The sequence below is a fragment of the Triturus cristatus genome, chromosome 5_2 (genome assembly GCF_964204655.1).
Source record: "Triturus cristatus chromosome 5_2, aTriCri1.1, whole genome shotgun sequence".
Lineage (NCBI taxonomy): Eukaryota > Metazoa > Chordata > Amphibia > Caudata > Salamandridae > Triturus > Triturus cristatus.
Genome location: NC_140588.1, coordinates 916,869,588 through 916,881,937, shown reverse-complemented (window position 1 = coordinate 916,881,937; position 12,350 = coordinate 916,869,588).

Below are 12,350 nucleotides of genomic sequence, written 5' to 3'. Positions count from 1 at the left end.
CATATCGCATACCACGCGCTAGTGCCTGTGCTATCTCGCGCTCTCCAATGAATCTGTCATTGCGCACAATGTATTGCATATTATATTTCACGCCCCGGTTCATCTTATATCACACTTTTTGGTGCATAGTTTATACCGTATACTATATCTAGTTTTCATTTTCAATCGTGCTCTCAGGACTATGTTCTATATAACACTGCGTCCACCTATCCTTTTCATGGGCATTACATTTTGCGATGGGGGGTCGAGGGTCAGGGGCTGTTTCTGTCAAGTGAGCCCGGAGTCACAGTCACAAACGTCCTCTTCTTCCTGAATAAAAGTGAGATTATGCTGCATAATTGTTCATATTTTAAGTAGTTCGCACAGACACACATTTTACAAACAATAAAGTTCCTAATACCCACCTTCTCTGAACAGTTAGCTTGCTGCCCCATCCACCTCCCCCCTATCTTCTGCTGTCTGCCACTCCCCTCCCACCTGCCTAGCATTGTCAGATGACTGTAACCTGTCCCTGCCACCTCCTCCCTGCCTGTCCACATGCCATGCCCCTATCCCCTTCCACCTGTCCTCCATGGTCCATTTTACTGCTACACCCTTCTGCCCTCCCTGGTCTGTTGTGCTGCAACTGCTCCTCCTGCCTGCCCACGCGGTCTGTTGTGAGACCCCTTCCCCTCAACTCTCTTGTCTGTGCCCAGGTCCTGACCCTCCATTCTATCCTCCATGGTTCTTAGTGCATGCCACTGCACCCTTCTTCGTGCCCATTATAGCCATTGTGCTGCCACTAACCCTCCCGCTTGCCATGCATGGTCTTCTGTGCTGCCACGGCCCCTCCCACCTTCCCTGTGTGGTCAGCTAGCTGCTCCTGACCCCCTCCCACCTTCCCTCCATGGTCTGTGTGTATGCCATCATAGTCTCATTGTTGCTCTCCATGGTGTGTCTTGTTTCTAGTGCCCATCCTGCCTGACCTCCATGGTCATCTTGCTGCTCCCGCCCTGCCCCCTTGCCCCAAGCCCTCTGTTTCCATGTGTAGACCCCTATTCCCTCCCTCCTGGCTTGTCTGTTCCATTGTAATGCCCCTGATCCGTCCCTCCTGCCCTTTATGGTCTGTTATGCTGCAGCTTTCTCTCCTGTCTGTCTATTATGGTCAGCTAGCTACCATTGCCTCTTTCCCCTCTCTTCTCTGTTGTTCATGTGCATAGTCCACTCCTGTCCCCTCCCTATTGCTTTCTATGGATTGTTGTGCTGCACTCCCGTCCCGCATGCCCTGTGTGGTGTATTGTGCTGCTGCAAACCCTTATGCCTGCCCTGTAGGGTCAGTTTGGTGCACCTCTCCATGTCCCTCCTGTCCTCTGTTATCCGAGTACATGTTCCTACCCCAAGTCCTACCATGATCCAATGTACCATACTTGCGAACATTTTGAACTTGGTAAAAGGGAGATTTTGAAAAAAAAATGGGTTATTGATTTTCCCCTTTGAGTTACATTGAAAAATAGGAGATTGTAGACAAGATACAGATCAAATAAAGCCCATTTGAGCTTAAAAACATTGGACGTTTCCTGGCTGAAACGGGTCTGTTGGCATGTATGGTTGTATTACCACTGCCTCAGCTTCTCTTGCCAGTCCTGGATTGTTGGTTTGTTGCCCCTGCCCCGCTTTCCACAGCTCTTTTGTCTCTGGTGGCCATCTTGGGAGATTTATTTGTTATGAAGTTTCCTAATTTCCTCATTTACTGCAGTCTCCTCAGTAGGAAATGCTTTCAGTTTTTTACTTTGATTCCATCAAGAAGGTATTCAGATATGTCACACATTTGCCATAAATTCTGAATGTTAGCACTCTAGTTGCTCATTAGATCATGATAAGTAAAGCTACTGCTCACCACGGAAGTCTGCTGCTGGTATTAAAAGTGCATGTTTCAGTCTGCATATCAGAATTTTTTAATGAAATAGGAGAGGATTTTAGAAGTCACTCAAAATGTGCCCTAATTTTTCTTTCTTCAGCACTAATCACAATTTCTATGGCAAAATGAACCCCCTCATTGTGTTCCTTTTTCAATTAAATGTTTTAAGTGTTACCAGTTTATTCCAATGAAGATGGCTTCAGGTGTGCCATACTTTTGTCATAAGTAAGATAGTAAGTGCTCTAATTGTTCTTAAGAACACTCTGGGACATTCTGTCATTGGGCTATACTTGGGCTACTTCTGGGTGATATTTGGGCTACATTTGGGCTCTTTTGTCTCTAGTGGCCATCTTGGGAGATTTATTTGAAGTTTCCTAATTTCCTCATTTACTGCAGTCTCCTCAGTAGGAAATACTTTCAGTTTTTTATTTTGGTTCCATCAAGAAGGCATTCAGATGTGTCACACATTTGCCATAAATTCTGAATGTTAGAATTCTAGTTGCTCATTAGATCACTGTAGTAAAGATGCTGCTCACCATGGATGTCTGCTGCTGGTATTCAAAGTGCATGTTTCAGCCTGCATGTCAGAATTTTTTTATCATGAAATAGAAGAGGATTTGAGAAGTCAAAATGTGCCCTAATTTTTCTTTCTGCAGCACTAATCATAATTTCTATGGTAAAATGAACCCCTTCATTTTGTTCCTTTGTAATCTAAATGTTTTAAGTGTTACCACTTTATTCCAATCAAGATGGCTTCAGGTGTGCCATACTTTTGTCATAAGTAAGACTGTTAGCGCTCTAGTTGTTCGTTAGAACACTCTGGAACATTCTGTCATTGGGCTATACTTGGGCTACATCTGGGTGATATTTGGGCTACATTTGGGCTCTTTTGTCTCTGATTGCCATTTTGGGAGACTTATTTGTTATGAAGTTTCCTAATTTCCTCATTTACTACAGTCTCCTCAGTAGGAAATACTTTCAGTTTTATACTTTGATTCCATCAAGAAGGCATTCAGATGTGTCACACATTTGCCATAAATTCAGAATGTTAGCACTCTAGTTGCTTATTAGATCACTGTAGTAAAGCTACTGCTCACCAGGGAAGTCTGCTGCTGGTATTGAAAGTGCATGTTTCAGTCTGCATGTCAGAATTTTTTAATGAAATAGAAGTGGTTTTGAGAAGTCACTCAAAATGTGCCCTAATTTTTCTTTCTGCAGCACTAATCATACTTTCTATGACAAAATGAACCCCCTCATTTTGTTCCTTTTTAAATTAAATGTTTTAAGAGTTACCACTTTATTCCAATCAAGATGGCTTCAGGTGTGCAATACGTTTCATAAGTAGGACTGTTAGCGCTTCGCCGCATTTGGGGACTAAGCGAGCGCTATGGCAGAGAACTACATGCCCCAGGAGCCTGAGGGGCAGCGCAAGCAGTGGTGGTCCAGCCCCCTGACACCGGGGACCGTACTTCAGCACCTCGCGCCTCCCACTTTGCGGGAGACGCTTCGCCGCATTTGGGAACTAAGCGAGCACTACGGCAGAGAACTACACGCCCCAAGAGCCTGAGGGGCAGCGCAAGCAGTGGAGGTCCCGCCCCCTGACACCGGGGACCGTACTTCAGCACCTCGTGCCTCCCGCAACGGGGGACGTGTGCGGGCGGACGCCGGGCTAAGCCCGGGCAAAGGACGGGCCGTCTATGGCCGTCAGAGGCCGAAGGAGGTCAGGCCGGGCTAATCCCCCAAACTTCCACTATGGGTAAGCGCAAGCAAGCTGTGTCTATGGAGGGGAGTGGGAAAAAAGCTAAGGTTCCAAGGAAATCTGACTGCATAATTTCTCATTTGTCTTCTGCTGTTGGGGTGTTATCCAAAGAAATTGCTAATGCTGAACAGGAACTGGGTCTGGTTCCTCCCATTCTGCCCTGTGAAATTATTGACTGTGTGGCAGTACCCAGCATACCTCTGGAACCTGTAGTGACTGTGTCTAATACTCCTATAGTAAGGGATCCTGTTATTTTTACTCAGGATGTGGTTGATCAACGGGGGCATCATGTCCATGGTAACGCAGGTCCGGCGAGGATTTGCAAGAAGAAGACCTTGAAACGGCTTAAAACTCAAAAAGCTGCGCAGCCTACTGAGGGGCCATTAGGGACACTTACGGCGGATCTACTAGAAGACATATTCACCTCACGTTTAGAACCTTTACTGGTGGGCATTGTCAAAGACATTGGTGAGACTCTGAATGCCTGTGTGGCTGACCTGCTTAACAAATGTACAAATTTTGTAGCCTCCATTAAAGAGCTTAGTTTACATCAAGTGGGGGCCAGTCAGGCTATGCACAGCCCACTTAGGTCAGAGAGGGGTACGGGAGTTTCTTCTGGGCTATTAATCCAATCATGTTCTCAGGAGATGGGTAGTACCTCTGATAGGGCATTGAGCATGGACCCTCCCCTTTCCATGGCGCAGCCGCTATTAGGCAATCATACTGATGGTAATATGCCGTGTGCGGCAAGTAAAGCTGTATCCTTGCCCCTGGGCCAGAGCGTGAGGCAGGCTAGCGGATGTGTCCTGGCTTGATTTCCTAGGCAAACATGATATTATTGCCATGCAGGAATCGTGGGATTCTTCAAGTAACTTCTTTTTAGATGGTTACTCCAGCTATGTTGTACCGGCAGTTATGGGTGGGGCAGGTTGAGCCAAAGGGGGTCTAATATTTCTTTTTGCACTTCATTTAAAGGGCACATTCACCCGCCTGGCTTCTGGTTCTAATAATTTTCTCTGCGTAGAATGGATCGTCTCCCATTCCTTGAAAATTCTATTGAATAATTTCTATAACTCAAGGGACTGTGTTGATTTCAATCAACATGTGGTCGCCTTGCAAACTTTTATTTCAGATTACAGTCAATATCAAAACACTGGTTTCGAGATCGTCCTTATGGGCGATTTTAATGTTCATTTCTGTGTTGGTGAGTGTTACGTGAGGGCCTATGAAGCGCCTGAGGGCCCTCCTGGCGCTGTGGCCCCCCATTTTGAGCATACCAAGCAGGGGGAGGCCCTACAGGTCTTTCTTGCCACTACCAACATTTTTTAATCTAATTTTATAGAGGTTGGGGGCAGGGCCATTACGTTTAAAGGTTCTACTTTGGGATCAGTAATAGATTACATTTTTATGTCGTCTGGTGTCTTAGATAGGGCTATAGCTCACAAAGTTGTCCCGTCTGCCTTCAGTGATCACAACCCGGTATATCTGGAGTTTGCTTTGCCGGAGAGCCTGGGTGGTTTGCGCCATGATTTCCAAAGAGATCTTCCACTGTTTACGAAAGACCAGGGTCGCAGGGTTAAATGGGCTAAGGTGGTCTCTGCAACCTTTATGGAGGAGCTTTGCGGCAAAATGGATGGGCCTTGGTCCATTTGTCTGAATGATAACTCAACTGCAGTGGAGGTGGTTGGGGCCTTTGAGGATATTTGTGTTCAGATCTCTAGGGATCTGACTTCCACCAGTGCCCGTCGAGGCTCCAATCCCTTTAGATGGTTTGACAGGAATTGCTCGAGGGCCCACAGGATTCTGCACGAGGCGCTAAAAAGTAGACCTAGGGATAAGGGGGCAATTGCAGTAGCCAGAGGGGCCTATAAAGAGGCCATTGCCAAAATGAAAAAGGCAATAAAATCAGAAGCCTGGGACAATCTTTAATCAATTGATGTCCTACGGGACAGTGGGAAGTTCTGGGCAACTATTAATCATCCTTTTTTCTCGGGTACTGAGGGCACTATCCAGGACTGTGTAATTCCAGATGAGAAATGGTTTGACCATTTTAGCAAAATCTATGGGGCGGGAGACTCAAGTCCCGCTAGTAATAGTACCTGTACCCCATTCCCTGCCCTGCTTATCCTTTGATCCGATGGATGTGGAGAGAGCCATAAAGGATTCTGCTAGTAATAAGGCGCCGGGCCCTGACGGAGTGCCAGCAGACCTATATGGCTACTCTCCTAATTTATGGGCAAGGATTTTAGCTAACGTTTTCAATGCTGTTTCTAGTTTCAGGTTCCCTGCTTCCTGGGCTAAGGCGGTCATTATTCCAATCTTCAAAAAGGGCCATCGTGATGATCCTTCCTGCTATAGACCCATCTCCCTGATAGACTCTGCAGTGAAGATCTTGGGCAGGGTCCTACTTCTTAAACTCAGGGATGCGTTAGACAGTCAGGGTATTTTGTCTAATTTGCAATATGGGTTTAGAGCTAATAGGGGGACTCTGGATCAATGTCTTAATCTTCAGCTTTTATTTAGTAAATACACGGTGGCGAAGGACGGGTCCCTTTTTATGGCTTTTATGGACCTGTCCTCCGCTTTTGATCTAGTTAATCGGTCTAAGCTATGGTCCATTATGCTGGATTTGGGTATTGATCCTCCCTTAGTAAGTTTTTTAGCAGCACTTCATCAGGACCTCTCGGCCTCAGTGAGGGTCACTCAGGATGGGAAATGCACTAAGCACTTTAGGTCAGAGAGAGGGGTGAGGCAGGGGTGTATCCTTGCCCCACTCCTCTTTACTATTTATATTAACGGCCTGGAAAGGTCCCTGGGGGTCCTGAGGGCAGACGCGCCGCGTGTAGGGGACCTAGTTGTACCGGTTCTTCTATACGCGGATGACGCTGTCCTGTTGGCCCGCACATCTGTGGGGCTTCAGAGATTGTTGGATGCCTTTGGTGCCTTTATGGCTGCCTTAGACCTTAAGGTGAACATAAAGAAATCCCATTTTATGGTGGTGGGGAAACAGAGAAAAAAGCTTAAATCTAGATCTTTATTTTGTAACAGGGAAGAGATCTCTAGAGTAAAGGTTTTCTGCTATCTGGGAGTCCTCTTTGACGAGAATGGTACCTGGGGCCCGCAAATCAAGCTCAAACGTAACTCTGTAGCTAAGTCTACCTCTGCGTTGCTGAGTTTTGCTAAAAGACTGGGGGCAAGACCAATGGAGGCCCTGTTGAAAGTCTATTCTTCGAAAAGCCTGGCTATCGCCACTTATGGCGCGGCTCTGTGGGGTTATGTTACGCAGGACATGATCCAAGTAGTTGAAAATAGATTCTTGAGACATTTGCTCTCAGTTCCTCAATCGACCCCCGTTTTTTCTATCCATGCGGAGGTTGGTCTGGGCTATGTCACGGATAAGCTGAAGATGGCCCCATTGTTGTGTTGGGTGAAAACCTGGCTAAATCAGGAAATCACTCTTAACCATCTGATTCTTAATGACATTCTAGCCTTGGACTATGCTAAAAGAATACCCTGGCTGGAGTACGTCAGAGTGGAGCTCTCGCGTCTTGGGCGACCCGAGCTCTTTGTGTCTCCATCACATATTGTCAAGGCTGACTTAGCTTGGATCAAGCAGTGCTTTTTAGTTAGGGTCAATTTGGATCGTGAAGAAAGAGAACTCTTAAAACCTTGTGTTAGAGCGCATTTTATGCTCCTCTCATCTCCCTCGCTGGAACCTTATCTGAGTATTGTTTCCAACCCCTTCCATAGATTTTTACTGTTAAGATTTAGATTTAATTTGATCCACTACTCACTTGGCTTCTATCCGTCCTGGTTTAGGCCTGAATGCAGTAGGCCATGCCATTGTGATGATTTTTCATCCCAAGACACTTTGCATTTTATTATGTTTTGTGAGCTCTATTCTGCAAGCCAGAAAAAATATCTGCACCCAATTTTGAAGGAAGACGGCTTTGTACAAGTTAGACCTGCCCTGCTATTTCTCCAGCAGTTGAGTAGTACTCGTATTATATTTAGTGTGGCAAGTTTCCTGGTGGCAGCTATGCGCTGCAAATCAAAAATTTCTCCTAATCTGTGCAATAATGGAGCAACTGTTTAATGTCTGTTCTTAGGTATGGTATCTCTATTTGTGTGGATATGCTGTAATTATGCTGGTACATTTTATGTCTTTGACTGCCTTTTTATTATTGTATGAATTCTGTACTTTTATGATTTTAATTCATCGAATAAAGTGTTTTTGACTGACTGACATATATATATGTGCATATGTGTGCATGTAGAGAGAGGTAGAGAGAGGTAGAGGTGTAGAGGTGTAGAGGTAGAGAGGTAGAGGTAGAGAGGTAGAGAGTAGCAGAGAGAGAGGTAGCGAGAGGTAGAGAGGTAGAGAGTGGAGGATGAGTATTAGAGAGTAGAGAGTGAGTAGTAGAGAGTAGTAGAGAGAGTAGCAGAGAGTGAGTAGTAGAAAATAGTAGAGTGAGTAGAGTGAGTAGTAGTGAGTGAGTAGTAGAGTGAGTAGTAGAGAGTAGTAGAGAGTGGGTAGTAGAGAGTGAGTAGTAGAGAGTAGTAGAGAGTGCATAGTAGAGTAAGTAGTAGAGAGTAGTAGAGAGTAAGTAGAGAGTGAGTAGTAGAGAGTGAGTAGTAGAGAGTAGTAGAGAGAAAGTAGTAGAGAGTGAGTAGTAGAGAGTAGTAGAGAGTGAGTAGTAGACAGTGAGCAATAGAGAGTGAGGAGTAGGGGTTGCTCGTTTGGTGACGTGGGGGCGCGCTGCTGACTCCCGCTGCGTGTCCTACCTGGTGTGCCCTGTGTGCCTTGATCTGCTGGCTCCTCTGTCCTCCGCCGCCGCCAACACCAACGCGGCCGCAGAGTGGGGACCAACTACAATTCCCAGCAGCCTGTGCGGCCGGAAACCCGCCGACAGCGTTTCTCGCGCCAGGAGGCGCTTAAAAATCAGGCACTTCCTCGGCAGAGCGGGTTGCTCGTTTGGTGACGTGGGGGCGCACTGCTGACTCCCGCTGCGTGTCCTACCTGGTGTGCCCTGTGTGCCTTGATCTGCTGGCTCCTCTGTCCTCCGCCGCCGCCAACACCAACGCGGCCGCAGAGTGGGGACCAACTACAATTCCCAGCAGCCTGTGTGGCCGGAAACCCGCCGACAGCGTTTCCCGCGCCAGGAGGCGCTTAAAAATCAGGCACTTCCTCCGCGTCGCGGGACGCACGCGGGCGACGCCGGGCTAAGCCCGGGCAAAGGGCGGGCCCTCTGAGGCCCTCAGAGGTCAACAGTGGTCGGTCGGGCCAACCATCTAGGCTGTAAACAGGCGAGAGAAGCGACATGTCCACCAGGGGGAAGCGCTCTGCTATTCGTATTGGTAAACTGGACGTGGCACATCCGAGTACACCGCTATCATTAGAAAGTATGCTGGACAATGCTTTCAACATGGTTGCCAATGAAATTGCAAGCACAGAGAGACGGATGTCATTGGAGCTCTTACGTGCACACCCTGAGCCCCGGGACTCAAGCATAGAACACATCATACCCTTATCGCCACCTGTTACAGTGTCTAAGTCCAATGTGCTCCACCTACCATCTATTATCCCTGGAGAGGAAAGTGATACCATTATTCTTGACTCCCAGCTCGATACTACTGAATATGCCCCCATCCCTCATGTATCCCCGAAAGCTAAACCCGCAGGAGGAAAAAGGAAAAGAGGCCCTCCCAAATCCACAACTAATAAAAGGAAACCAGCTCTGTACAACAAGGGCCAACCGACACCACAGAGCATGTGGACTAGAGGGAAGCAAAAAATAACAGGGGGCAGTAGTGTTACGATTGAACAAGCGCAATTGGCCGGAGATCTCCTGGACATTATTCCTCCCAGAAATGGTATAAATTGCATATGCACACAGACTGAGCCGGTTAGTGAAAGTATCACCGCAATGAAATCCAATGCGAATTTTATGGATACTATTGTAGATACCATTTTTAAACAGTTAGAATGTCAAATGATCAAACAGTTTAATAATATTTTTAAAAGATTAGACCGTATTGAAACCTTGATAAAGAATGAAGATGTTAAAAGGAAGGGGTCTATTAGTCTTGACCTAATTAGGGGTGATCGCTTTTTGAAAGATTTAGAAACTGCAAATAAGGGCATTTTGAGTGAGGGGCAAAATGCTTCCAGAAAAGCAAGTATTGTTAACACTGTATCGAAAGGCGCCAATGAAGGGAGAAATCACACTACAAAAAATCCCCAGCACACCCTGACTGCAGTCACAGAATCAATATGCCCCATTACTATAGCCACCGATACTTCAAAGGATGTTCCCACCCTGCATGCCACAGGGAGGAAGGTACCTATTAACACTGCATTAGATAAGGGCCAAACAACTACTATAAGGCCAACAAAGCACTCTGGCCCTGTCCTTCATTTGCCCCCCGACGCCTGCCCCTATGTAATAATCTTGGCAGGCGTACCTCAGTTAAGGGAGGGACAGAGCGAGTCATGGATGCAGCTAAACAACAAGTGTACAGACTGGCTAACCAAACACAAAGGGGTAGGACCCAATATTATGAGAGAAATTCTGACCACACGGCGGGTGAGTTGGGTTGGGCCACTACACAAGAATATAGAAGGGGATTGCATTGTCATCAATTTTAGAAATCCCTCTACAGTTAAATTTATCCTTGGTAGTATTAATATGCGTTTTTGCCCCCCTACTGATATAACTACTCTGCCATTGGGCTACTTTTATAGACCACATCATAGACCACCCAGCCCCATTCTTTCACCTCTCCCCCTACATAATAGGTACAGCGCACTGTCTGATCTGGGTACTTTGGACTGACCATCAACCATCTCGCCAGATTCAGTAATCAGGAATCATTCTAATACATTTGGCCTAGCAGGGGATTCAGTTATTGATCCAACTACAGTGATTGCTAATGATGATAAGGTGCCCAAGGGCAATAGCTATGTTTTTACCCCGGTACCATCCTCTAACGACTTGGCAATCCTAAACTGGAATGTAGCTGGTTTAAATGCTAAAGTTATAAATGGGGACTGGGTGGACTGGGTTTCCAAATTTGATATCTTGATGTTTCAAGAAACTTGGTGCACCACTCCTCTACTTTTTGATGGTTTCAGTTGTTTTAACCAAATCGTTCCAACACCTGCCATGGGTAGACCCAGCGGGGGATTATCAATATGGGTCAAAATAGGTGCAGATGTCAAAATTGAACCACTGGAAACGCACAATAGAAATTTCCAGGCATTGCTTTATATTAGTAGTGTTAGAATATGTCTAATACATTTTTATAACAATGATTTTAAAACACATCCCAATATGAATTTTATAAGGCTGTTTAATTTTATTGATGATATCGTAGAAGGACAAAGGTGTGGCAAACTAGATGGTATATGTGTAGGAGGTGACTTTAATGCACACATTCACCGTCAAACTCCTCCCTGCAAAAGAGGTGAAGAATTATCCAACCTTCTGGCCACAAGGGACTTAATTAACGTTATGGAAAAGGCAAATACTATGGAAAATAACTGTCCCTTGGCTACTTATATTGGGCATGGGAGCGCTTCCACAATTGATTATGTATTCATGACCCCTATGCTTGTGGACCTTTTACTAGAGGCCACAGTAGTTAGGTCTATACATAGCGACCATTACCCCATCCTATCCACTCTTAAACTTCCTTACAAAAAGGTGAAGCGGATAGAAATAGGGGCAAAAAACCTAGTCGCGTCGATGGACAAGCTTAGGGTGGTCTGGAAGGGGATTGACAATAAGGGGGTGTTAGCCCGAGTTGTAAAATCCTATCCTGGATTAGTATTCACCTGCCTGTCCTCCGACTGCCCAGACTATGTGATTGTGGAAGCATTCACGGAACTGTGTAAGACCATAAAGAAGGAGATATCTAAGCCAGTTTTAATTAATACTAATTCTAACCCTAGATGGTTTGATAACTCCTGCTCTAGAGCAAACAGAGACTTGAGAGCTGCCCTAAAAATTGACCCACCCGATCAGTCTTTGGTGAGGACCCTGAGGTCTAGCTACAAACGTACTTTAAGAATACGATCCGAAGAGCTTTTAAAAACTCATTGGGAATCACTACTACGAACTGCAGCAACAAAGGATGTTGCTGGGTTTTGGAGCGAGGTCAAGAACCTAAAATCATTTGGCTCCAATATTACTCCCATAAATTGTAGCATACCAGGGGACGTATGGGTGAAGCACTTTACAAATATTTACATGGCATCGACTCCTCCCATTGAAAACTGTCAATTATTTAAGTTTCCGCATTTTTCAATAACGGAAGTAGAGGATGCAATTCTTCAAAGTGCAGGAAACAAAGCGCCAGGGCCCGATGGAGTATCTATTGACTTAATAAAATCAGAGCCTGACCTATGGTCCCCACTCTTGTGCAATGTTTTTAATAACCTATCCATTACCGCATTGCCCGATTCCTGGTCCAATAGCACCATCGTACCTATTTTTAAAAAAGGGAACATACTTGACCCTGGCAGTTACCGCCCAATATCATTAATTGACAATACATTGCAGATCTTGGGCAGGGTCATTTTTAATAAGATCAGCACTTGGGCCGAAGAAAACAAAATTTTATACCCATATCAGTTAGGTTTTAGAAGCAATGTAGGGACGATTGAGCAGTGCTTGAACCTAAACTTAGTTT